This window comes from Ambystoma mexicanum, chromosome 4p (assembly GCF_040938575.1).
Source record: "Ambystoma mexicanum isolate Mex_15411 chromosome 4p, UKY_AmexF1_1, whole genome shotgun sequence".
Classification (NCBI taxonomy): domain Eukaryota; kingdom Metazoa; phylum Chordata; class Amphibia; order Caudata; family Ambystomatidae; genus Ambystoma; species Ambystoma mexicanum.
This window is the reverse complement of record NC_090927.1, coordinates 1,198,439,329-1,198,465,488: the sequence shown is the minus strand read 5'-3', so window position 1 is coordinate 1,198,465,488 and position 26,160 is coordinate 1,198,439,329. Positions and strand designations below refer to the sequence as shown.

Here is a 26,160-nt window from a genome sequence, read left to right as displayed (position 1 = left end):
AATACTTGGAAACACAGCTAACCTCAACAAACTGAGCCCAAACTACACCACCTTTAATATAGACGGTAATGCCATCAAAGTGGTTAATGAAGTAAAAACCATAGGTTTTTACCTGGGCTCCACCTTCACATTCAATAAACAAGTCAGCGCCATGTCTTCCTCTACTGCGTACACTTATAACGGACATCGCAGACCTCATTCTAGCCGAAGACTTAGACTTCCTAGCCATAACAGAGTCCTGGCTCCATGCAGCCACAGGCCCAGCCCTATCGCTAGCCATCCCCAATGACTACACCATCATCCGAGCAGACAGAACTGAATCTAGAGGCGGAGGCCTGGCCATCATCGCCAAAACTCACCTTAACATCAGACTAGGCTCCGCTACACACCTTCCATCATGCGAAGCACTCACAGCCAAGCTGCCCACTGCTAACTCCCAAACGATATCCATCCACCTACTTTATAGACCGCCTCGACCCCTGGGATCCTTCGAGGAAGACCTCAATGCCATCCTCACCGATAACCTAAAAAACTAACTCCTCGCAATGCCTCCTTCTAGGAGATTTTAACCTAGGCTACAAAGACCCCAAAGACCACCAGGCCACCCTTATTAATAACACTTTGTCTGAACTAGGCTTCACACAAAAAGTATCCGGCCCTACCCACAACAAAGGAAGAACCCTCAACTGGGTAGCAGACCATAACTGTGCTGCACTTATCACCAATAACTCAACTCAATCTTGGTCTGACCATCATCTCCTCTCCTTCTCCCTTGAAGCCTCAAGCCCCATAACTAACCTGACGCTAGCCGCAGCCATCCCCACGAGAAGCAAGAAAAATATCACAGTGGAAAAACTGATCCCACTCATCCTCCCTACGCTCAACCGACTCCCGGCTTCCAACCCCTATGACCTCGTAGAAGGATATAATAATACCATGCGCACAGCCTTAGACTCCATTGCACCCCTGAAACTCAGAAAAAGCAAACCAAAAAAGCACCTCAACCAATGGTACTCCAGCCACCTTAAAGCGCTTCGACTAGAAAAAAGTAAAATGGAACAAGTCTGGAGACAGTCTCCCACAGACCACAACAAGCTACTACTTAACAAAATCAAGGCCAATTACAAAAAAGAAATCATAGCTGCCAAACAAGAATCCTATAACCAGAGGATCGCACAATCCAACTCCAGCACCAAAGAACTGTTTACAATTATCAAAGAATTGGAAACACCTGTGCTTATCCCAGATACCTGGGTGAAGAACAAACAATGGTGCACTAGTGTCCAAAATCCACTAAACAACAAAGACATAGGCCTTCAAACCAAAATTAGAAACAAGAAAGACTCCCTCACCAAATCAACCAACCCCATTAATACCCCCCCAAGCATTTCACCGACTCACCTCCCACCCAAAAAGACTTCGCTTCAGCTTCTCCAAAGTATCTACCTTAGAAGTGGAAAAAATCATTCTCAGCCTCAAACCATCTAACTGTAAAGGCGACCTCTGTCCCCCACAAATCATTAAAGATGCGGCAAGAGACCTTTCGCCATTCATCACCAGACTCATCAATGCCTCATTCTCCTCAGGAACAGTCCCCAATAACCTCAAAGAGTCCAGGGTTCTCCCCCTCCTTAAAAAACCTTCCCTTGACCCCTCTATCCCGACCAACTACAGACCCATTACCACCGTGCCCTTCCTGCTCAAGATACTAGACAAGACAGCATACCAACAAATCCAAAAACACCTGGAAACAAGCCACCTCCTAGGTACGCGACAATCAGGCTTTAGACCCCTACACAGGACTGAAACAGCCCTCATTGATCTGAAAGCCCAAATAGACACCATCAGAGACAACCGTAAAACTGCACTACTACTCCTACTAGACCTCACTGTGGCGTTTGATCTAGTTGACCACAAAATCCTATGCAATCATCTGGACTCAGCTGCGCACTTCTCCCAAGAAGCCATCAGCTGGATCGAGTCATTCCTCAGCCACAGATCCATGCGTGTCTTCTCCACCACTGCCGCTGCCGACCCCATCCCCATCACATGCAGAGTCCCTCAGGGCTCCTGCGTCTCCCCCATTCTGTACAACTTGTTCACGAAGCCCCTGTTTGATGATCTAGATGGCCTGGGTATCACCTACACCAACTACGCTGATGATACACAGATCCTCATCCCGCTGACGGGAGACTACAACCAGGATTTGGCCTTGGTGAACAAGGTGTACCTCATCATCCAGGCATGGATGGCCTCGCACAGTCTATGCCTGAATGATGACAAGACGGAACTCATCATTCTTGGGTCCTCTACAAACATAACTAAATTAGACCAAAACTACACCAACTTCATCATAGACGGGAACACGATCAAGGTAGCTAAAGAAGTGAAAACTTTAGGAATATACCTCGACTCTGCCCTAACCTTCCACAAACAGGTTAGCTCCATTCCACGGCCTACACATGTAAGCTTATAAGAGCAGCCAAACCCTTTTTATCCCCCCAGAGTTGCATTACACTAGCCAGAGCCTTGGTATTATCTATCCAAATTGGATTACTGTAATGCCCTCTACGTAGGAGCCAGAAAGCAAATCACCAACAAAATTCAGATGCTCCAAAACAACGCTCTCAGAGCAGCGCTTAACATCCCCAGGAGAGCCCACACCTCCAAAATCCGGAAATCCCATAACTGGCTCAACACCTCAGACAAAATCTTGCTCAAAGTAGCATCGCTAACCCACAAATGTCTGAACAACGCTGCCCCACGCTACCTGGCAGACAGAATATGCAAATACACCCCCAACAGACCCACCAGAACCTTTAACGCAAACCTACTCATAGTCCGTAGGTTCAAACGCGCCACAATTGGCGGCAACAGCTTCCAGGTGAAGGCACCCCAACACTGGAACGCCCTACCACCATCCCTCAGGACACCCCAAACCTTCACACACTTTAGACGCAATTATATCCAATGGATAAAGAACAAAGATCACTAATACCTCTAACCCAACACCACACTGCCACTATCCTAGAATGAATGCTGATCTGCAAACTCTTTAAAATATCTGTAATGTACTATACCTCTCTTGTAAAACTGCCCTTTGTACCTCACTGTAACACTGTAAGTGATATGTATAAGATATGTATAAGCAACTTGTAACCAAGCTTTGAATAACCATGCTGCTCATGCGCCCTCATACTCTTGGGTCTGGTGCGCAATATAAATGAATAAACTAAACTAATAAACTGATCAGGGCATGCAGACCCTGCCTCTCAAAAGATAGCTGCACAACCTTAGCCAGAGCCCTCATCCTCTTCAAACTGGATTATTGTAACGCTCTATATCTGGTAGCAACTAACTACATCACCAACAAAATCCAAATCCTATAAAACACCCTTAAAGCCACCCATAGTATTCCGAAGAGAGACCACACATCGCACCTGAGAAGACAGATAAAATGGCTCTACACCAGGGACAAAATTATGCTTAAAACTATCTCCAACGCACAAATGCCTTTATCAAGCTGCCCCCATTTACCTTATTCAGAGAATCAAGAAAAAAATCCACTTCACGACCTACAAAGACAATCAACGCATCCTGTCTGGTCGTGCCTAGATTTAAACTCAAAAAAGCAGGAGGAACTAGCTTCACTATCAAGGCAGCACAAGCTTGGAACTCCTTACCCCCATCACAGAGCAAACCAACCATTTTACATGTTCAGGCGTAATACCATTAACTTGATGGTCACCAACGACACATCTGGATAGCCCTCGCCTTGCCCCAGACCAGGCTACACAACCTCCTGACTTGATTCTTACATATTCCTTTGACGATTTTGCTATTCTGCCCCGGCACTCTATTTGCCCTCACCCTATCCTGTATCACTTACTTTACCCGTTACATTATTCCACTGCTTCTGTTGCATTTAGATTGCCACTATATTACTCTTTGCGTAGTGTGCAGAATCGCTTTTGTATAAATTGTATATATTTATGTACATTTTGTATATTGCATCTACTGTAACCATGCTAAAAGTATACTTGTATCCTCTGTGCAAAAGGCGCCCAGATACCTTTGGGTTGGGTGCGCCATACAAATAAATAAACAAAGCGTTCATATCTCTGGAGGGCAATTCCTGTCTGTAGCTTTATGAAACGGCCTGACCCAAATATTTTTCATGGCTTCATCACAGAAAATAGTGCCATCTAATAAGTTGACTCATGTCGCTTAATGCGGCGGTAAACTTAAGAAACATATTGCGTTCATTTAACCACAACACAAAGGCTTTGGCTCTACTGTCTCCTTTCCATATAAGCAGCACATCAATGTACCATTTCCATACAGAGATATTATCCATGTACGGGTTTGAGTCAGTCGCAACATAAAGGTTAGCTACAGTGGGTGCTACCGTAGCGCCCATCGCTTGTAAAAGTCATGCTGAAACAAAATAATTCTTTCGAGCCATAGTCAGGCACTACACGATGAAAGTTAAGAACTTTACTTTGTTCGTTTAGACAATAACCATCATTTCAAGACTAGATTCTTGTGGCATCATGGTATATAGGGAGGTGAAGTCTAGTCCTAATAGAAGCTCTCCTTGAGGATTGAAAGGCAAACCTACCAAATTGATAAAGGCTGTGGTATCTTGCAAATACGATTGCATATCTCGTAAAAACGGTCATAAATGGGTATCTGGAAATTGTGACAGGTGTTCAAGAACATAGAGTCTACACCAGAAACAATTGGCCTACCTGGAGGGGGTGGGGGTGGTTTATAAAAGTTTTATGTACTTTGGGCCTGATGTATAATTTTGGAATTCTAGGATTCTTTCACAAGGAAATCAAATTCTCGCTTACTGATCCAGCCTCTGCGTCTTGCTTTTTCTACTTTCTCTTTAATGATCCCTTGTAGATAATTGGTGGGATCTTCCTCCAGTCTCAAACAGCACATAGTATCCTGAAGTTGTCACATACATTCTACAATATAGTCTGCTCTGTTAAGAAGGACAATTGCTCCATCTTTGTCAGCTCTGCATACTATAATGTCCGAGTTCGTTTTTAAGGTTGCAATAGCCTTGGGTTCTTCTTTAGAAGTGTTAACATAGCCGTTGAGCCTAACTTGCTGTTCCAATTTGGTAACATCAGCCAGCACTTTACTTTCAAACACCTGCGCTTCTGCCGAGAGGCAACTGGTCGGGGGCATAACAATTGATGTTTCTTAAGCCAGACTCATTTTCCTCAACAGTAAAGTTATTATTGTCAAAAAATAGTTTCAAGTGAAACTTTCTAATGAATTGTCTAAATTCAACACCAAACCCACATTTGTTGTGTTAATTGGTAGTCACGAAGCGTAGACCTTTGTCTAGTACTGCAATCTACTGCACATTGGGTTCATAATTGGAGACATTTATGACAATACTCTCCGACTTCACGTTACCTGAGGTTCCAACTGAGTCTCCTGCATCTTGTCCTAAAAAAGGTATTTCGTTATATGAAAATATTGTACTCCCTTTATGCTGTGACTGGCAGTAAACATTCATCCATTTTTCGCTCTTGAGGGCCACATGCTATAGAGGAATATGGGACACCTAATCAGTATCCAGCAGCACCAACCCATTCTTCACTGTGATGGCATTTGGCCTGTACCAGATTCCCACCAGTATTCCATAACATACATTGCCAAGATGGATCGTTTTCCCCCTCCGACGATTGCTTTTCGGGGGGAGAGAAGTCAACCTGGTCCCAAAATACTACCCAAGAGCCTCAGGGATAGAAATTAAGATTGGATACATAGGAGCTAAAAGCAGCACCTGGGTATCGAGCATTAACCAATGGCCAGGAGCAACGTATAGGAAAAGAGGAGCTAGCAAATAGCGTTCCGCAATGCTAACTTTCACAAGGTACAAACCTACCCTTCTGTCGATTATTTAGGACCCTTTATGCTTTAAATGTCTTCTAGAGGTGCCCCAATGTTTATTTATAGAGTTTCCCAAATGCACAGAGTTAAATTTGCATAGGTGTGTTTGTTAGAAGCATTTGGCATGGGGAGCCAACTGTAGCTCCTGGTAGCTGTTGGTGTCAAGATAACCAGGCTCTTCGAGGGTACAAGCAGGAGGTAAATGGCTCCCAGCTACCCTCAATTTCAAACCCTGTACTTTGAGACTGAGGGGATCCGTACCAAATAAATCCCCATTTCAGTTTCAGCAATGGCTGTAAAAATGCCCCGAAGCACAATCATTTCCCTGGAAATATGGGTGTTATTACTGCAAGTTCATGCTTCTGCACCTGAATGGTTTTCAAAATTGAGACAATCACCGTTTTGAGAAATGGCCAGGCATATCTGTGGGGCGTTGGGACAGTAGCAATGAGTTTTGCTTGACTTCTTTTTGGTAAAATGCCCTTAGGGCGAGTAGGATATATATATACACACTAACACACACACACACATATATGTTCGGTCTTGCATCCAAGAGATGGATCCTAGAAATTCTGCTAGTTCTGGGATTTATTCTAAACAGGGAGAATGTAGAGCTAGTTCCCCCTTAGGAAGTACATTTCTGGCCCGCTAGTCCGTTTTCAAGAGAAGTCCTGATCAGGTCTAAACAGATTCCTATGACAGTCTGTCCCACGGTAGGAAGAGGATAGGATTTATTGTCAGATTCTTCATAAATAAACCTGGAACAAAAGGACGACAATTTCCTGCTCATCCACAGATCCTCTACTAGAATCCAATGCCATCCACCTATGTGGGGATGCTGCTTGAAGGCCAATCTCGAATGGAGGGCAATTGTTTGGAGGAGAGTCATCTCTGGGCAAGAATTGTTTGGTTATTTTTGGAGGAGTTTGCTTTACAGTACTCTGACAGATCCCACATTCACTGGGTCACTTGTCTTCAGATACAAAACGTTTCAGCCTCTCATTTCATCACCTACTTTGGGCACACACATTCTCAGGTTCTTTCAGACTTTAGCAAATCCCTCATCAGATCAAAGTCGAGGCAGAAGATCGTCCAGGGTTCTGCAACTTACATGGGAACTATTTTTCAGTGTCCAGAAAAAGGCGCATTTCGGGTTACATATATTTGATGTCCTCTTTGGATATATTTATTCACCTCTCGTCTAACCACGTAGCTCCCTCATTTTTTCTGCTGGAGAACAGGCCAACATAGGTCTTCTTTAAACCCTGGAATTAAGGTGCATGTAACGTGTTAACAGACGTTCTACTTGCCCTGAAAAGCCAAGAGGGATATCCCCGTCCACATCAGGGATCGCTGGTCCACCTATATTGCAACACGGATAATTTTGCCACACTTATAATTTCACACACTAATAGTTTACCACTATGAAACATCTGCCTCTGCATGATATAACCATTGCAATACCCCACCATTGTGAGTTATCCCCCACTATGATATTTGGCCACTGATTCCTATTCATTGTGACATATTGCCACTAATATTTCACCAATTGTAAAATTGCACCAGTGATGTTCTACCATTGCAATACTTTTTCAACAGATTTCGTCCTTGCCACACGAAAGCTTGCGTTACTGATAGCTTGCCACGCCGAAGATACACCCCGCTAATTTTAGCTCACTACAATAGTCTACCACAGCACAACTTCAACAGTGTGATACTTCGCCATTAGTAAATATTGCCATTATTACATTTCGCCATTGCTATATTCTTGCAAACATGGTTTAGTCTTACAACACTGACAGCATGCCATACAAATAGCGTACCTGTGCATAACCTTTCCTCCAAGTGTCTGCAATTGTGATACTTCAACATTGAGACACTCAACAGCGTACATTGACTCACTGATGGCTTGATACACTGCTAGATTTGACACAGATTGAGACACTGATGGGTTACAACTGCAAAATACTGCCACAAATGTGTCGATTTTCGCTGTGTGCGCAATTCCAGCCGTGTGCGCAATTCCAGCCGTGTGCGCAATTCCAGCCATTTGTATTTTTGCATTTTATTTAATTTGTATAGCGCACCAGGTCCAGGGGCAACCGGGCACATCACTTAGTTACAACATAAGAAAAACAGACAGAACCATAATTACAAAGTTTACAAGTATAATACAGAATTTACAGGTATAATAATAGCAATGAGTGGACAAGCAGATTATATATACATGTACAAATTAAGCAGAAAACCCAGAGCTAAACGTCCTGGGCGGCCAGCCAGGTTTTCGTAAGGTGTTTGAATCTCGGGAATGAGGGCTCTGCTCTAAGCTCATTAGGAAGCGTGTTCCAGAGTTTAGCTGCCAAGATAGGGAAGCTAATTCCACCTGATCTTTGGAGATTGAAACGTGGAACCTCAAGGCAGTTTAAATGAGCCATTCTGCGAGGTCTAATGGAGTTGTGGAGGGCAAATCGGTTGGCCAGGGAGCTTGGTTATGAAGGCATTTGTGGGTAAGAGCCAGGTTTTTTAGGGAGATACGGTGTGGGACTGAGAGCCAGCGAATATTGCGTCTGGTGTCGGATGTGTTGGCACCTGGGAATGTTGAGGGCAGCTCTAATCGCATTGTTTTGGACAATTTGCAGCTTGTTTAGGTTGAAGCAATTGGTGCTTAGGTACAGTGCATTGCAGTAATCAATCTTGGATAATACAAGAGTTCTAGCCAGGGTGACAATTGATTGCGGAGAGGAAAGGGCAACAGGCTGTAATAAGCTTGCAGGTATAACCCGCTGCGGAAGACAATGAGTTAATTTGTCTGGTCAGGGATAGGGTCGAGTCAATGTAGATCCCTAGGGTTTTTGTGTCCTTGGCGGGTGGGATAATATTCCCATCGATGAAGGACTTGAACGCAGGGTCGAGTTTGGTAAGTTTTTGTAGCGAACCAAGAATAAGGAGCTCAGTCTTTTCATCATTAAGACAGAGTCCGTGTTGAGCCATCCACGCCTGGATGACCTGGTAGATGACATTGATAGCGAGGGAGTCAGCCGTGTAGTCACCTGATATAGGAATTAGTATCTGGGTGTCATCGGCGTAGTTGGTGTAAGTGACACCCAGATAGTCCAAGATATCGAAGAGAAGTTTTGTGAACACGTTATACAACGTGGGTGAAACACAATATCCTTGTGGCACGCCACAGGAGACAGGTGCAGGTGGGGCGGCTGCTAGTGGAGAGAACACGCACATAGATCTATTGTCTAAAAAGGAGCTAATCCAGGTTGTAGCTTTATCAGAGAAGTGTGCAGCTGATTTAAAGGTGGTGGCAGAGGATTTCATGATTGACGAGATCAAAGGCAGCCGAAAGGTCCAAGAGGAGTAAGAGAGCAAGTTTGCCTTTGTCTTTTAGATCTTCAATCTGCGTTTTTAAATCTACGAGGGCAGTTTCAGTGCCGTGACGTGGCCGGAACCCAGATTGCCCAAGTCCCAAGAGTTTGTTAGATTCAAGGTAATCTTAATTGTAGATTTGCTGCACGGACGAGGATTTTTAGTAAAAACGGGACCGTGGTGATTGGCCTGTAGTTTGTGGGTATACTAGCGTCCAGGGTAGGTTTTTTTCAATAGGGGGATGACCCACACGTCCTTTAGATTGTCAGGTACGATCCCAGGGCTAAAGGAAGAGTTGATGAGCGTAGTAATGAATGGCGCTAGGTCATGAGCTGCTTCCTTGATTATAGGTGCCGGGCAGAGGTCGCCTTGGCAATTGGTCGGTTTAAGGCTGGTGATTATCTTTTCCACTTCGGAAATGGAGAGTGGAGAGAAGCTAAAATGAGTCAGTCTGGGATGGGGTGGTTTAGGGTGGGGATAGGGTTGGGTTGAGGGTTGGTTTGTAGGCTTGATTGTTATTGATTTTGAGGGTGGCAATCTTGCCGAGGAGAGCCTCTTGGATTTTGGTACACCAAGTGCTATCTTTGATGCAAGTGACTGGTGCAGTGACAGGGGTTTCAAGTTCTTTTAGGATTCTAAACAATTCTTTGGTGTTGGATTTGGCTTGTTCGATACGTTTATTGTAAGTGTCTTTTTTAGCCTGGAATATGGCTTCCTTGTAGTTAAGGGTGGCCAGGAGGAGGCACGATTTGTTGGTTGCGGACTGGTTGCTTTTCCAATGTGATTCCACAAATCGTTTTTCTTTGCGCAGGGTTCTGAGCTGGGGTGTGAACCAAGAGTTGAGGTGGGCTCGAGGTTTGAGTTTTCTCAATTTGGATGGGGCGATGATATGGAACAAGTTACTTACCTGTAACTGTTGTTCTCCAGCATGGGTCTGGCATGGATTCACATGCTCATGAATATTCCCCGTCAGGCTGGGAATCCTCGGTAAAGAAAAATCAGTATCAGTTTTGTTTCTGATCTGTCTTTCGTAGTAGTAACCAATCACTGATCTCTGCGTCATACTGACCCCAGCCAATGACTGCCATCTCCCTAAACCCCGCCTCTGGCAGCCATCTTCAGATTTGGTAGCACGTGAAGTGGCAGTATGACCAAGTGAAGAGCCGCAGAGGGGTAGGCGGGAGGGTTTGCATGTGAATCCATGCCAGACCCATCCTGGAGAACAACAGTTACAGGTAAGTAACTTGTTTCTTCTCCAGCATGGGGTCTGGCATGGATTCACATGCTCATGAATAAAAGAATACATAGCAGTACACACATGCACAACCACGGAGGTGGCAACAGGCTCAACCTTAAGCAATACAACAACTCAACATTAAGCATCTCTTACCTTCTCACCAGGCTCACCTTAGGCGAACAGGTTGAGCAGCACTGATTGGCCGACCCTGGACTCCTCCCTGGAATCCCGGTCGATGCAGTAGAATTTCGTGAAGGTGTGCGTCGACCTCCACGTAGCAGCCCTGCAGATGTCCAGCAGGGGCACACCAGATAGGAATGCCGTGGTAGCTGCGATCGCTCTGGTGGAATGGGCTCTTGGACGGCCAGGCAGCGGTCGGTTTGCCAACCGATGACAGTACATGATACAGCCGGAGAGCCATCTGGAAATGGAATCCTTTGAGAGAGCCTTCCCCTGATTGACAGGTCCACAGTTCACAAAAAGTTGTAACGTCTTCCGAAAACTCTTCGTGCGGTCCACGTAGAACTTCAGCGCTCTAGCCACATCCAGCGAGTGCGACGGGAAGAAAACAGGCAACACCAAGGGTTCGTTGAGGTGGAAGTCCGATGGCACCTTGGTCATGAAGGAGGGGTGCGTCCTGAGCACTACACTCGTGTCGTGAAAAGTCAAGTTCGGGGGCTTGCAGGAAAGGGCCTGGATCTCTCCCACCCGTCGTGCGGAGGTGATAGCCACAAGAAACGCTGTTTTCCACGACAAGAACTTCAACGGAGCTGAGTGCAGAGGCTCGAACGGAGGTCCCATGAGCTTGGTCAGCACCAAGTTGAGCTCCCACGCCGGGGCCGGAGCCTTCACCGGCGGGAACGATCTGAACAGTCCCTTCATGAATTCTTTGACCAGACGATGAGACCACAAAGACGTCCGTCCCGTGGTTCTGGTGTTTCGGGAGATCGCAGCAAGATGAATCTTGATTGAAGCGTGCGCCTGTCCAGCCTTGGGCAGCGTCAGTAGGTAGGGCAGTACTTGAGGAGCCGTAATCCGTAGAGGGTTAATCTTCTGTGCGTGGTACCAGACAGAGAACCTCTTCCATTTGTGTCCGTAGCATTTAAGAGTTGAGGACGCCCTGGCCTTTGCAAGAACCTCTCTGCAGTCAGCCGGTATGTCGTAACCTCCAAACTCTAACGCTGCAGGAGCCAGGCCTGCAAGTTCAGCGACTTCGGGTCGTGATGGAGGATGGGGCCTCCTTCCCTGGAGAGAAGATCTGCGTCCACTGGCAGCTTGAATGCAGGGGACGCTGACAAGTCCAGAAGGTCCAGGAACCATGTCTGCCTCGGCCACACAGGTGCGACGAGGATCATCCTGCACCGTGACCTCTTGAGCTGGTTGATGAGCTGGATCAGCAACGGCAATGCGGGGGGAGGGGAACGCGTATAGAAATAGGCCCTCCCAGGGGAACAAGAAAGCATCGCCCATGCTCCTCGGCTGGGGAAACCTGCTGGCGAACCTCCGGCACTTGGAGTTTGTCGCCGTCGCGAACAGATCGATCTGTGGTGTGCCCCACCGTCGGAAGAGGCGGTCCACTAGATCCTGTCGTAGTTCCCACTCATGGCACGAGCGCAGCTCTCTGCTGAGCGAGTCGGTGATGGTGTTTTTTATTCCTGCCAGATGAAACTGCATCAGAAACATCCCTTGGGCGACGGCCCAATGCCACAGATCCTGCGCCTCCTTGGACAGGGCTGGGGACCTGATGCCGCCCTGCTTCCTGATGTAGAACGTGGTGGTGGTGGGGTTGTCGGTGAAGATCCTCACCACCTTGCCCTTGAGGGACGGAAGAAAGGACCCGAGGGCCCAAAACAGAGCTCCAGGACGTTGATATGGAGGGACTTCTCCGTCGGAAGCCAAAGGCCTCTCGCGTGCAGATTTTCGGTGTGCGCTCCCCACCCTTCCAGGGAGGCATCAGTGGTCACTGTCTTCTGGTGGCCCGGGGCCTGGAAGTCCATGCGCGCGGGTGCCCCACCACCGGATCGCTCGTCAGAAGCTCTCGTCGAGTGTGATCCTGTCCTCAAAGCTGCCCGTCGTCTGGTTCCAGCGAGCGTCCAGGAACTCCTGTAACTGGCGCATCTGAAGCCTGCACAGGCGGATGAGATGAATGCAAGAAGACATTCCGAGGACGGATTTGATGAACCACACCCAGGCCACGTCCGCAACCAGCATCCGCTGCACCTTGCCCATGATGGCTCTCGGCCTTTCCTCCGACGGAGAGGCCAGAAGCGCCACTGTCGATTTTCGCTCCCAGAAACAGTGCGTCTTGCGCTGGCACCAGATGGGACTTGCCGTAGTTTATGGAGAATCCCAGGTCTGTGAGTAGTTGGATGGTCCTCGCCGTGTGCTCCGCGGCGAGCTTCCTTGTCTTTGCTCGGATGAGCCAGTCGTCCAGGTAGGGGTAGACGTGGATCCCCTCCAGGCGCAGCCGCGCCGCCACCGGTGCGAGGCACTTGGTGAACACCCTGGGTGCCGACCTCAATCCGAAGGGAAGGGCTCTGAACTGGTAGTGACGCCCTTGGACCACGAATCTGAGAAACTTTCGGTGTCCCTTTAGGATGGGGATATGGAAGTAAGCATCCTCCAAATCCAACGACGACAGGAAATCGCCCTCCTCCAGCTGACCCAGGACGTGCTGGAGGGTGACCATCCGGAACTTCTGTGCCTTGATGAATTTGTTCAGTCGTCGTAGGTCCAGGATGGGATGCCATCCTCCTGTCTTCTTCACGAGGAAGTATCTTGAGCAAACTCCGGAGCCCTGAAGCCTCTTTGGGACGAGCTCGATGGCACCTTTCTTGAGCATCGCCTTTACCTCCAAGAGAAGCTGAGGGACATGATGTTCCTTCCTGGTCACGGGCACTTCTTTAGAAAATCTAGCGCGTGACCCTGGGCCAGGGCGTCCATCACCTAATGGTCGGTGGAGATGGACTCCCACACGCTGACGAAGTTCGCCAGCTGGCCTCCCACCGGGATGCTTCGGTGGGGGCCCGACCCCACGGCCGGTTCAGTCCTGCTTCGACAATGCTTTGCCGCCTTGTCCTCCCTGGTGACGGCGGCGCGGTCCGCCTGACTTGCCTCGTCCCCTTTAGGCTTCCTGTGACGATGAACAGGCCGCTTGACGGTAGGTGGAATATCCGCCGCCGGAACCTTTGGAGGCACCCTGCTTGCCTCCGGTGCTCCGAAAGGGTGGCCGTCGCTGGAGAACACCAAGAGCCCGGGCTGTCTCCCTGTCCGTCTTGATGGCTTGTGGGGAATCGTCCACTGTTTTCCCAAACAGGTTGCTCCCGTCGAACGGCATGTCCAAAACTCTGGTCTGCACGTCCTGCCAGAAGTCCGTTGCCTTGAGCCATCCACGCCGTCTAAGGCACACGCCGTTGCCCAACTGGCGAAACCCAGTGTCAGCGATGTCCGTCACTATTGTAATGGTGTGGTCCGACGCCACTTCTCCTTCCTGCAAGATCTCTAGGGCTTCCGCCCTCTTGTCGTCCGGTAGGAAGCCCAGCAGGGGGGCGATCTTGTACCACACTCCCTGTCGTAGCGGGCTACGATAGCCAAGGCGTTGGCAGCCTTAATCGTCGTCGCTGCCGATGAGATGACTCTGCGTCCCATCGTGTCCAATTTCTTTCCCTCGCCGTCCGGGGGGGAGGGAGGTTGACGTAGAGGCCGAAGCCCCCCCGCTTTCTTCCTGGCCGCTGCAGAGACGACCGAGTCCGGTGTCGGCTGTGCCCGAAGGCACAAGGGGGCCGCGTCCGGGACCCGGTACTTCTTCTCGTACCGATCCCTTCTCGCAGGCGTTGTGGATGGGTTCTTGAGGAGGGCGAGACCCTCATCCCAGATATCGTCCAGTAGAGGTACAGCGAGGACCGTCTTCCACTTGGTCTCGCGCCGTTGATAAAGGAAACCTTCCTTCTTCTCTTCCGGGCAGAGCTGGAAAAGCTCGGATGCCCTGGCGATCATGGCATGAAACGATCCAATCTCGTCGGGCGGGGAAGCCCGGGGAGGAGGTGACGGAAGATCCTCGTCGTAAACCTAGTCGTCTGTACCCGTCACGGCCGTGTCCGTCCCCGTATCATCCCCACGGGTCGTGGACGGGGAGGAGGGCTGAGCAGGGCGCGATGGTTGAAAAGGAGGTGGAGGATCAATCCTTCTCTTAGGAGGAAGGCTCCCAGAAGGGCCTGGCTCTGGGTCCCCCGTCGGGAGCGGTTCCTCCGTTGGTGGTAACGGCAATCTCGTCCTCATCTCCGAGCATAAGGACTGTATAGCCAACAAAATGGCCACCGAGTTGTCTTGCGGCACTGGTTGAGGGGATTCCGACAGGCGGTCAGGAGCCTCGTCGGCACCCTCGACGTTCTCGTCGTCTCCTACGTTAGGGTCCCTCCCGACGGGCTGGTCTTCTTCCACGCCAATGCCTTGGCTTAAGACTTCGATCAGCTCCTCTTCAGAGGTTGAGGCCGAATCCACGACGACCTCCTGCCCCTCTTTCTTCTCCGTCGGAGGTTTCACGGGGGTCCTGTCGATGGGCTTGAAAGAGGACTCCCTCCGCGGTGGCAGGGAGTCTCTGGGGCCCGAGGTCACCTCCACTGGTGTAGCCTCCACAGGCTGAGCCAGGGCCGCCGTGACTGTCTCGATAGAGGCCTTGGCAGGGTGGATCAAGGCTTTCACCACCCTAGGTGCGCTCACCGCCTTCTCCTTGGGGGGAGGGGCACCACCTCGCTCCCCCTCCGATGGGGCCTTCGAGCATGACCGGGGTCTCTCCAGGAGCTTCGCCGGGTGCTCAGCCTTCCTCTTACCCGAGCCAGAGCGTTGGCTCGTGGTTGATGGCGCCGGGGAGGATGCGCCCTACCTGGCAACCGTAGAGCCCGACCGTTCAGCGCTCCTGGTGCCAGCAGACTCACAGTGCTTGGCCTTCTGTTGGGCCCCTGTCGCCGGGGCACCCTCAAAGGTCTTAGAGGACCACTCTGACTTCTTTTTCTCGCCTGACGGGCTCTTCCCTTCCAGCCAGTTGGCGAGACGCAGATGGCGGTCCTTCATGGTCCGCTCCGACATATTGCCGCAAAATGCACAGTCCTTCTCCACGTGCATCTTGTCCTCATGCAGGCAGTAGAGGCAAAGGGAGTGTTCGTCCTCCTTAAAGACATTCTGAAGCTAGCATCCAGGGCAGACCCTGAACAGCTTTCCGGGCGTCGAGCTTCCCTTCTCCTGGGCCATGTCCGAGATGGGCCTGAGAAACTTCTGGAGTCCTCCAAAAGTGTGGCTCGACGAAATCTTCACCCTTGAGGGGGATAGAAGAATCCGACACGGGTCCCCGTTGATCGGATAAAGAAACGGTGGAGCTTGAGGCTCTTTTGACCAAAAAAAAGAGAATTTTCCAATGAAAAAGCGCGAAAACGCACTAAAGCTCGAGAGCAATAGCACGAGGATCCCAACACTTGAACGTGCGGTAAAAATCTGAAGATGGCTGCCAGAGGCGGGGCTTAGGGAGATGGCAGTCATTGGCTGTGGTCAGTATGACGCAGAGATCAGTGATTGGTTACTACTACGAAAGAGATCAGAAACGAAACTGATACTGAATTTTCTTTACCGAGGATTCCCAGCCTGACGGGGAATATTCATGAGCATGTGAATCCATGCCAGACCCCATGCTGGAGAACTAAGGCTTTTTGCATAGCGAGGTTAAAGGTGTCAACTATAGCCGTGGGGTCGGAGCATGAGCGAACCTGGTCATTGAGAGCCGGGAGGAGGAGGGGGAGGAGTCTGTCGCAAGTGATGTCACGTTTATAACGGGTGGCAGTAGCCGGTGCAATGGTAGGAGAGAGGCTGGCAGGTATGGACTGAATGTTAAATGTAATTAAGTTGTGGTCGGTTCATGCATACTGTTGGTTAGAGATGACATGGATAGGACAATTGTGGGAGGCTAGCCAGTCGAGGGTTCTGCCCTTAACGTGGGTAGGTTGGTTGATAAGCTGTATGAATCCTGCATTCATAAGCATATTATCAATAGTCATGGCAGCAGTGTCATTGGGATCAGTGAGGCCCAGGTTAAAGTCCCCTAATATTGAGACTTGGGATTTGGTGTTAATGAGTGATGATGTTGGAGAGGTCCTCAGCGAAGGTGGTTAGCGGCCCAGGTGGCCGGTAAAGTAGATCGAAGGTGTAAGAGTGGGTAGGAGTGACGGCTAGTTTGGCTGTCAGTGCTTCCATAGAGGAAAAGTGATGCACAGAAGAGAGGTGGAAGTTTAGAGCATTTTTATGGATGATGGCAATGCCACCACCTTTGGACTGGTTAGAGTTACGATCGTGTCTGATAATGTTGTAACCTGGAGGGATGGCAAGGGAAAGTAGTGGGCCAGAGGCTGTGTGAAGCCAAGTTTCAGTGATAGCCATAAAGTCGAGGTCGAGGGTAAGAATAAGGTCAGCCACTTCTAGAGCGTGAGCCGTGAATAATCGGACATTGATTAATGCACCCTTAACATTGCTAGTGTTAGGGAGGTTGGGGTGAGGTGATGGGTTTTTTCAAGTGTGTGGATGCGGTGGAGGTCAGAGGCTGTTTATTAAGATGCACAGTGTGATGGGAGGCGTGCGTGAGTCGCGAGCCAAGTCTGGCATTTCTCAGGGTGATGGAACATGGTATGTTTGGTGAAGGTCTGGAAGCAAAGTGTTGGAGCCATAAGGCTGGGTTGTTGAGGTAGGGGTTGGTGTGGTGAGCAGTGGACGGCATAGTCATGGTGTTGTGAAGATTGGGGTAGTGGAGGGAGGCGGTGGTGTAATTGGGTACTGTCTGACTGGTGTGCCGTGTGAGGTAGAGTAGGGTGGGCAGTATTCTTGTAAACAGAGTAGTGAGGGTGGAGGGCATGTTGGCCAAATACAGTCTAAAAGCAGATGCCTGCCAGATCTACAAAAAGGGTGGTTGAAGTAGAGGTGCTGTTGAAGGCAATAGCACACAATGTTAAACAATAATAACAATGACCACCGTAGATGCAGTGGCGTGCACAGAAAGTAAGGCAGCAGTAACCGCGGTAGCAGTGTATTAGGGTACAGATACTTAGATACCTAGATTCGATTTTAGCAGAGGGAGCCAAAAAGGCAGTCGATTAAAATGCAGAGGCGCACAAGTTCAAATGCATTAGTAACGAACACATAAATGTGATTTGTCTAGGAGGAGAGTGGATAGTAGAGATGTCTACCAGAATGTAGAGTACATAGGTCTGACTAAAGGTGGCATACTGTTGCAAATGTTTTAAGCAACCTTAACGTCCAATGCAGTGGCTGGGACACATAGCAGATGCCGGTAAGGTAATAAAGGGAGCAGATTGAGTGGACAAGGTAAGGGGCGCAGGTGGAGTAGGTAAGGCAAATATGGATTACTCACAACCTCATAAGAAACGAGCAGGGGGTATGGCCCTGGGCTCTGGTCAGCTCAGGACAGTCTCTGGACAGTTGCTGGCCTTGCCCTCGGGCCTTTCCCGGAAGGGCTGGCTTGCGCCTCCCGGCGACTGATGGGTAGAGGCGCACACTGGAAGAGCCAATCATCAGTCTTCTCAGGTCAGGCGAAGGAAGCACAGAGGAGGGGAGGCTTCAGAAGGCACGGGCGGCCATCTTGGAATGGATTCAGCCTTGTGTGCTGCAATGGTGGTCGAGTGGTTGAGGCTCAGTCAGAAGGACAGCCACAACTTCACAAAATGTGCAATGTGCAGCAAACGCAAGCGTTTGAATTGTAGTGCACAAACAAACCAAGAATCGATTTTAAATGGTTACCGTGCCTAACGCGCTAAGAATAACCGAGGGAGTCACAATTGCTAGGGCTAGGTGACATACCTTGGTGCAGTCCAGCACAAGGTGCAGCAGCAATGGGTCACTGCTCCAGCAGTGGCTAGGAGCTCCTGCTCCCGCACAGACGATTTTCGAGTGCTGTGTGCAATTTGTAATCGTTTATTTGTAAAACACTTCTACACAAGTGAAGTTCAAATCGCTTCAAGGCAGGAAGGGAACAAGGGATTACAGTCATACTTAGGCATTGAAGATTCCTAATGATCCAACTGTAACTAGCATAATAGGCCAGAGGCATATCTGCTTGTGTAAATGTGTGACAGAGTGCAGGTAAATTGAGGAGGGGGATTGGCGGGTGTGGGGGGAGAGGAACAAAAAGTACAAAAAAAAAACTACAGTACGAGGCCTGGCTAGCTAGGGCAGAGAGGAACGGGCAGACAGACTTGCTGGCCTAGTACATTTAAGGTTGTACAAGGGGGATACGTGCCCCCAATCAACAGGGGCCAGGGTTAAGTGCAGAGAGGTTGCCCATCATGGAGCAAAATGCAGTAGGGCCAAGCAAAGTGCAGAGGCCCGGAGGAAAGTTCAAGACAGGTGGGGGAGCCTGGGACCTGTAGGGTTCTGGAGGTGCACCTGGTGACCAGTCAGCAAGCTGAGCAGGTTGGGGAAGAGAAGGAAGGAGTAAAGGAAGCAAGGAGAGAGTAGGTTAGCAAGGGAAAGGTAGAGTGAAAGAGGAAAAGAACAGGAAGGTCTTGAGGATTTTCCGAAACGTAAGTAGTTCTGGTTCAATACAGGGACCGAGGCACGGAGGCTGTTGCTGAGGGAGGCACCGGCAGAGGATAAGGATCTACCCCCGAATCTGTTTGGAAAAAAGGTTCACATGCAGGGAGTTGGAGGAGGCAGAGTGGAGGGCTCTAGAAGGAGAGTATTTGGGAAGAGCATTGTATATAGTGGGGGTACCGACCCCAGAAAGCCTTGTGGACTATGTAGAGGGACTTGAACTTGATCCTTGCAGCCACGGGGAGCCAGTAGAGTGATTCTATTGCGGGAGAGATGCAGTCCCTGGTCTTGAGGCCAAGGATAAGTCTTGCGGTTCTGTTCTGGATAAGTTGAAGTCGAAGAGAAGCAGTAGGAAGATTGAGAAAGACTGTTGCAGTAGTCAAATCTGGAGAGGACCACGGATCTGGAGACAGTGAGCCTCTGGAGGAAGGTGAGAAAAGGTAAAATACTTGAGGAGGTGCAGCTGGTAGTGAGATTTCTTTGGACATGTCCGAGATGTGAGAAGAGAAGGAGAGAGTAGAGTCGAGGATGACCCCCAGATATTTTCCCCCACCAGTGGGTGGGGGCGCAGGATCAAGGGAGGCCGGCCAGAGTGAGTGGGAAAGTGGAAGTGTGTGTCCCAATTAGAACAATCTCTGTATTGTGGCATTAAGGCAGAGATCAGACTGAAATGCGGACAGACAGTCTGGAATGCGCAAGGAGGAAGAAGAGGCTGAGGGTTGCCTAAAATAGAGCTGTACGTCATCAGCATAACACTGAAAGTTGGAGGTGAAGGCAGAGATCATGTGGTCCAAGTAGATGCTGAAAAACTAGGGGGAATAGATTAGATCCCTGGGGGACACCACAAGTAGAGAGTGATAGAGAAAAAGGACCAAAGTTCCACCTGGGAAGGACGATCTGAGAGAAATGAGGCAAGCCACGCCTTGGCCTGATCTGTGATGCCCAGGGTATCAAGGAGACTTGAGGACAGGGGGTGCAATTCCAGCCATTTCCGCTATTCCAGCCATTAAGATTATTTTTTTTTAGCAAACCGGCTACTCGCTCCACACAGATTTGCTTGCAACACTGATGGCATAGTTTGCCACACCGAGAGGTTATCACTACGACACTCTGCCTCATTAAGTCAGTGATTGCAATATTTCTGTGCATGTGTTGTCTTTGCAATATTTTGACAATGTGATATTTGGCCTTTATGCAATTTCACTGTTGATACTTTTACCACTGATTTCTTGCATTGTTAGTCACACAGCTGGCCAGTAAAACAGATGGCTTGCCACACTGATAGGTTGTCAGCCAGATTTTGCCCCACTGCTATTTCACAACTGTGAAATGTTGCCTTTGTGAGACCCTGCTACTACAATCTCTGCCAATGTAATGCTTTTGCCATAGAGATACTTCGCCATTGTGATGTTGGCCATTGAGATACCTCGCCAACAGGGTAGCCCTGCCACACAGATGGCATGTCACACTGAAAAAAAGCCTGAATAACAGTTTCACCACTGTCACGTTCATCGCAGTGAGATTGTGTTTTTGCTATTAGAATATTTTGCCATGGATACTTAGCCAACAGGTTATAGTTTTACGACTGCGAAACTCTGCTATTGGGACAGTTCGCTATTGTGATATTTCATCAGCAGTGAAGCTAGCCACACATTTTACTACAGCATTTTACTACAGCAAAAAAGCTATGCCACGTAGAATGTTGATTCTTCTCTTTTTGTAAATGTGTTTTTAATTTAAGAATGATGGATGTAAAAGTTTGATCAAACTAAAAACAATGTTTTGAAATACAAATGTTTTTAAAAAAAATCAAGAATAGACTGCAAAATTGGTATTGGGTGAGGAATGCTCGACTACCTCACCAGGAAACTACAATGCATGAAAAACACAGCAGCATACTCCTTCTCAGACTAAACAGGAGTAAACACCCCACCCATAAGAAGTTGGCACTGGCTACGGGTAAAACAAATCAAGTTCAAAGAGTCTGCATTGCTCAGAGCATTACACAGACAGGGAGCAGATCCAACACTTCAGAATACAGAGTACACAACATAAAGCCACCATTCCGACGATGCACTACTCGCATGAGAATGCGGTGCACAAAAAAGATCAACCGCATAGTCTCTCTGTGCCCATTGGCTTCCCACAACTAGATTCCCAAAGCTAATCACCCCCTATTGAGCCACCCTTACTTAATTCACACAGACTATACACGCCTCACAGCTTGAGAACCCCCCCCTGACCAAAAGGACCCAAAACACCACATCCCTCAATCCAACTAACAAACCCCTCATCCTGGTCAAGCTAGTCAAACACTTCCCATCTGGAAACAATATGGCTCCCGTACGCACACAAAAAACACACCCACAAAACGCAGGCAGCAGTTACTCCTGGTTCAACTAACGATTTTTCCTTTTCAGAGCCAGGAGTGCACCTGAACAACAAATGGCAGCAGTACACAGTAGCAATCAACATAACCCTTTCCTTTGAGCTGTGCCTTATGCACTCCTTTGGAACTCTTAGGCAAGGGGTCCACTCAGAGTCTAGCTGTGCCTGTAATACCTGAATTTATTGGTGTGACCATAGGATTCTGGATTCTTTTCGAGCACATATGATAGACAATCTAACTTTCTAGCAGGAATGGAAGTATGGCTCCTACTATACATAACCATCGGCTATTTCTGTCCATCACAGTTCATGGATAGTCTCCATTCTACAGAGCATAACCTATGTGAAATGCTTTCTCCCGAAATGTTGTGTGTGGTGCCAACCTCGGCCTAAGTATAGATGCAAGTGGGATATGGATTTAGTTTGCTCTGTTTCATAATTGACTTAAGTGCTGAATACTTTCATTTCCAGGTCTAGGGGTACTAAATAATTTTGGGCAGACGTTCATCTTAAAAAAATCCAGAGGTCTGCGAATTGGATAAATGATTATGTTTTTCAAACATTTTCCTGCAATATTTAAGAAATCTCGAAGGCGCTACTATTCATGGGGTTTCTCAGCAATCAAATTACCAAAGACCTGGATGTTGCGAAAGTTAAGAGGTTTCATGGACACTGGCCATACAGAAAAGTATTTACCTTTCTTTTGAAGAAAATAGCAGAGATAAACAGTAACCTATTATGCAAATGTTAGCTGCAGTCATGGACAGACTATAATAAAGTACACAAGGCTTCCATGCCATAAACTACTGACTGGTGGTGCTTTATGACAAAGTTGTGATCCTATTAATAGAGCTTATAGGGACAGAGGTGTGTGCTGATTGGTGGAGGGAGGGACAGAGGAGCTATTTCAGAGTTACTTCTACAGGGATACCTATGAATGTTTTCTAGAGTGTATGCAGAATTCTCCCACAGTGACATTAACAAAAAAGTATATCACAATTTACCACAAGAAATACTAGGATCAATGCCTGACGGTGTTCTCTATTTAACCAGTAAAAATATAAAAACAAATAAAAAGGAGAAGCCAAACAGTGCTAAAGACAGGGATTGTTGGGCTCTCTTTTAGGGAGTACTTTCTAAACTCAAAACAAGGCTGCCTCAAGAAAATAACACAAACCATGATCAGAGAGTTCAACGTGTCATGAGTGTTTCTTTCAGCTTGAAAGTCTGACTTAGTACTGTACAAATCTAATGAACAAATAATGCTATTGCAGAGTGTAATCTTGCCTGGTCTCATCTGTGGATTCCCACACAAACAAGACTATCCTAGCTTGGTCACTCCTGCAATGGTCCGTGCACCCTTCAGTAAAAAAGAAATTTGAAGCAACATTTTATTAATGTTTATAAGGAGTTACATATAGGTCTGTCAATTGGGCATTCTGTGATAGAAAGTTCCCAGCTTGAAAAAACAAAAAATGTTAAACTCAACTGTTTGAATAAAAAAGTAAATACTGTAGTACTCCATCAGCTACTGCCCCAAAGTAGACGTTCGAATATATATAAATAATTCTGCTAATGTAAAACAGTCCCAGCCTACTCCGTTAAGTACATTCTGAACTCCATTAGGCCACCTCGCTTACCGAAAAACTATTCAGAGCCGGATGAACCAACAACCAACTCAACCTTGATGCCTATGAAAAACACCCAACCCATTCTGTCAGTTATTCTGCTGGCCATTCATCTTCAGTCAAACTTGTCTCCAAACTTGAATAATTAACGAAAAAATCTTGCACTGGATCCAAATCAACAGCTTTGTTAAAAACTACAATTACCAACATAATTCCTGCCGAATTATTATTTTTACAGGGTTTGAAATTGTGGGGAGGTGGAGCCATTTAGCTTCTTGTTGGCTGCCAGAAGAGCCTGGTTAGCTCGATACCAACAGCTACCAGGAGTCACATTTAGCTCCCCAGGCCAACTAACTTTGAACAGACAGGGACATGTGAATTTAACTTGAGTTTGGATAGTGTATAACTAAACATGACACATTCCACATTTAAATCGCATAGGGTCCTAAATAATGGAAACATTCATGTTTGCATCTTATTTGGAAGTTCGGTTTGCAGAAAGCAGTTGAGTTTAATAGGTCCTCGTTCCCCAGTAGTAGCTCCTGGTCACTGGTTAATGCTAGATACCCAGGATCCCCTTTTGGCTACTGCTTATCCAATCAATTTCGATCCCTGCTCTACCTACAAAGTATGAATCAACCATAATCAGAGCATCTTCTTATGAAAACCAGAGTAAGCAAAGGCCATCTACATTGGTCTTCCACAATTTCCTATTGGCAAGCTCAAGGCATTCAGAACAGGGGAGCAAGGGTTGAAGTTCCATTTCAAGTGCTACAAATACCACACGCCACTGAAACATCTCAAGTGTTCTACCTAACATGCATCACTTTCAAGGGCCTCTGCATCAACCACAAAGACTTCACAAAAAGCCCCAAATCTACTTGCATAACTGAACCAAGATTGACCAACTTACAAGAACACAGATTCTTCCGCTGCCATACTCTCAAAATAACTAAAAACAATATCTAGGAGAACGTTTGTTGGGAGGAATACCCAATGTGCATGTATGCTTCCTAAATATAAGAAAATGCATAATCTCAGTTTTCTTTGGCTCTCCTAGAGGTTAACTGTAATCAAGCAATTAAGACTAACACTAAAGAAGGGAGCAGAGCACAGATGAATAGAGGATGACAGTATGACTTTGAATAGAGATAAAAGAAAAAATGGGTATAGGCCAATATACTTCATATTTTGTTCAAGTGACAGTGTCATTTTAACATAAGTACTTCGACTTCAAAGGATTTCCAATTGGTTTTGTTGCTTGTGATCATACGGTGTATGTTCACCGAGCAAAGACATCAAAGGGTAACTGGGACCTTAGGGCACCATGTTTGTGAATCCTGAACCGTAGGACTTAATTGTTTGCGCAGGTGTAAGGATGCACCTGTGAGCGTGTGCGAGTGAACGCGTGTGTGTGAGCATTTGTGTGGGCGTGTGAGAATGAGTAAGAGGCCAACTGAGAGATGAGTAGAAAGAGTTGAAAACCTTTAAACATTCTCTTAAAAGTTTTGGATGACAATCTGTGTATATCTGATTCTATGGCTCCAATCTCTAGGTCTGTAAAGCTCAGATTACCACATCCTAGACAATAAGTCTGGGCCGCTCCACATAGTAATAGGACCATCAGAGCTACAGGGTTCGAAATTGCCAGGAGCTGGGAGCTATTTAGTTCCTTGTTCAGGCCAAGGAGAGCCTGCTTACCTTGAAACCAACAGCTATTAGGAGCTACTTCTGACTCCCCAGCCCAGTGGTGCCATACAAACATAGCTATGTAATATTAACTGTGTAGGTTTGGGTATATGTATAAAAGAGAACAAAGGACACACACTTAAGAGACATTTGAAGCATAATGGATAATATATAAATGGACAAAAAGTTAGAGTTTGCATTTTACGCAAAAGTTACAATTGCTGTCTACTAGCTCCTGGTTTACCCGGGCACTGCTCCTACCCAACCAGGGATGCCGGATACCCAGGAGCTGCATTTTGCTCATGGTCAACAAATCCTAAATTAGACCCCGAAACTATGGTTGTGTGTAAATATCTGTGAAAAAATCTTCCAGCAGAACACAGACTCAATTCTCACACGTAACTTGAGGCTTTTCTATGAGCTGTCAGACGAATACAGTGCATTTTGGCCCTGAGGTAGTTAAATAGGTGTGCATCCTTTTTATAACTAGACAAAAAAAAATCCCATAGGGTTCGTCATTAAAAAAAGGGAAATGTTCTTTGAAGTCAGTGAAGATAAGGGATCTGGCAGAGAATCCGATACATATTTAAAAGAAGTGAAATGTAGCCAAGAGCCAGCAGGAAAGAGAACCACAGCATCGAGTACACATGCAGGGTTTAACAAATGCTGTATAAATGGCATGACTTTGCACACCCTACACATCTTTTAGCCAAAAAACAGCAATAATCGTTCAATAGTGTCCTCCTCACCCATCACCCATCACCGTCTGGCAAAAGCAATTTGCCAACATGAAATTTCAATGCCAACTTCCCCTTTTCAACAGAAGTAGTGTGCTTCCAAAAAATGTAAACGGTATCTTTCTTCCAATGAAGATACTGCAACATTAGAGCGAGCACGATAAACTAACAAAGTACCTGGCAGGAAAGAAATGGAGCAAAGAATAAACATGTGGAGATTCTGGACAGGTGGTAGGTTAGCACTCAAGTGAAACAAAGCACACAATAAGAGGAAAACTTACAGGTATTAAGGCATGCAAATATTTAAATCAGTTTGCTGTGTCAAAATACTTATTGAATGTGGTTAGCTGGATAATTTACCAGAGGAAATAGACAGCGAAAAGAGTGAAAAAAAACTTGAATATGTAACCATAACAAAAAAGTAAAAACCTCACAAAAACTTCCAAATCCTACCAAGGTGGGAAAATGTCCATGCAAACCATATTACAAAGTTTTGATTCACAAAACATTTTCCAAGGCTTAAGTGGGACGTGGAATACTGATGCAAGTGATTCCTAGCGGAATCAGAAAAAAACGTAAGACAGTGGAGTAGCCATGGCCTATG

At 47.2% G+C, this 26,160-nt stretch overlaps 1 protein-coding gene across 4 annotated transcripts in view; it reads right to left on the bottom strand.

Annotated features, from left to right (window-relative positions):
• BUB1 (BUB1 mitotic checkpoint serine/threonine kinase) overlaps positions 1-26,160 on the bottom strand; it is a 1,594,853-nt gene that overhangs the window by 1,032,509 nt on the left and 536,184 nt on the right. The gene's annotated exons all lie outside the window — the stretch shown is intronic.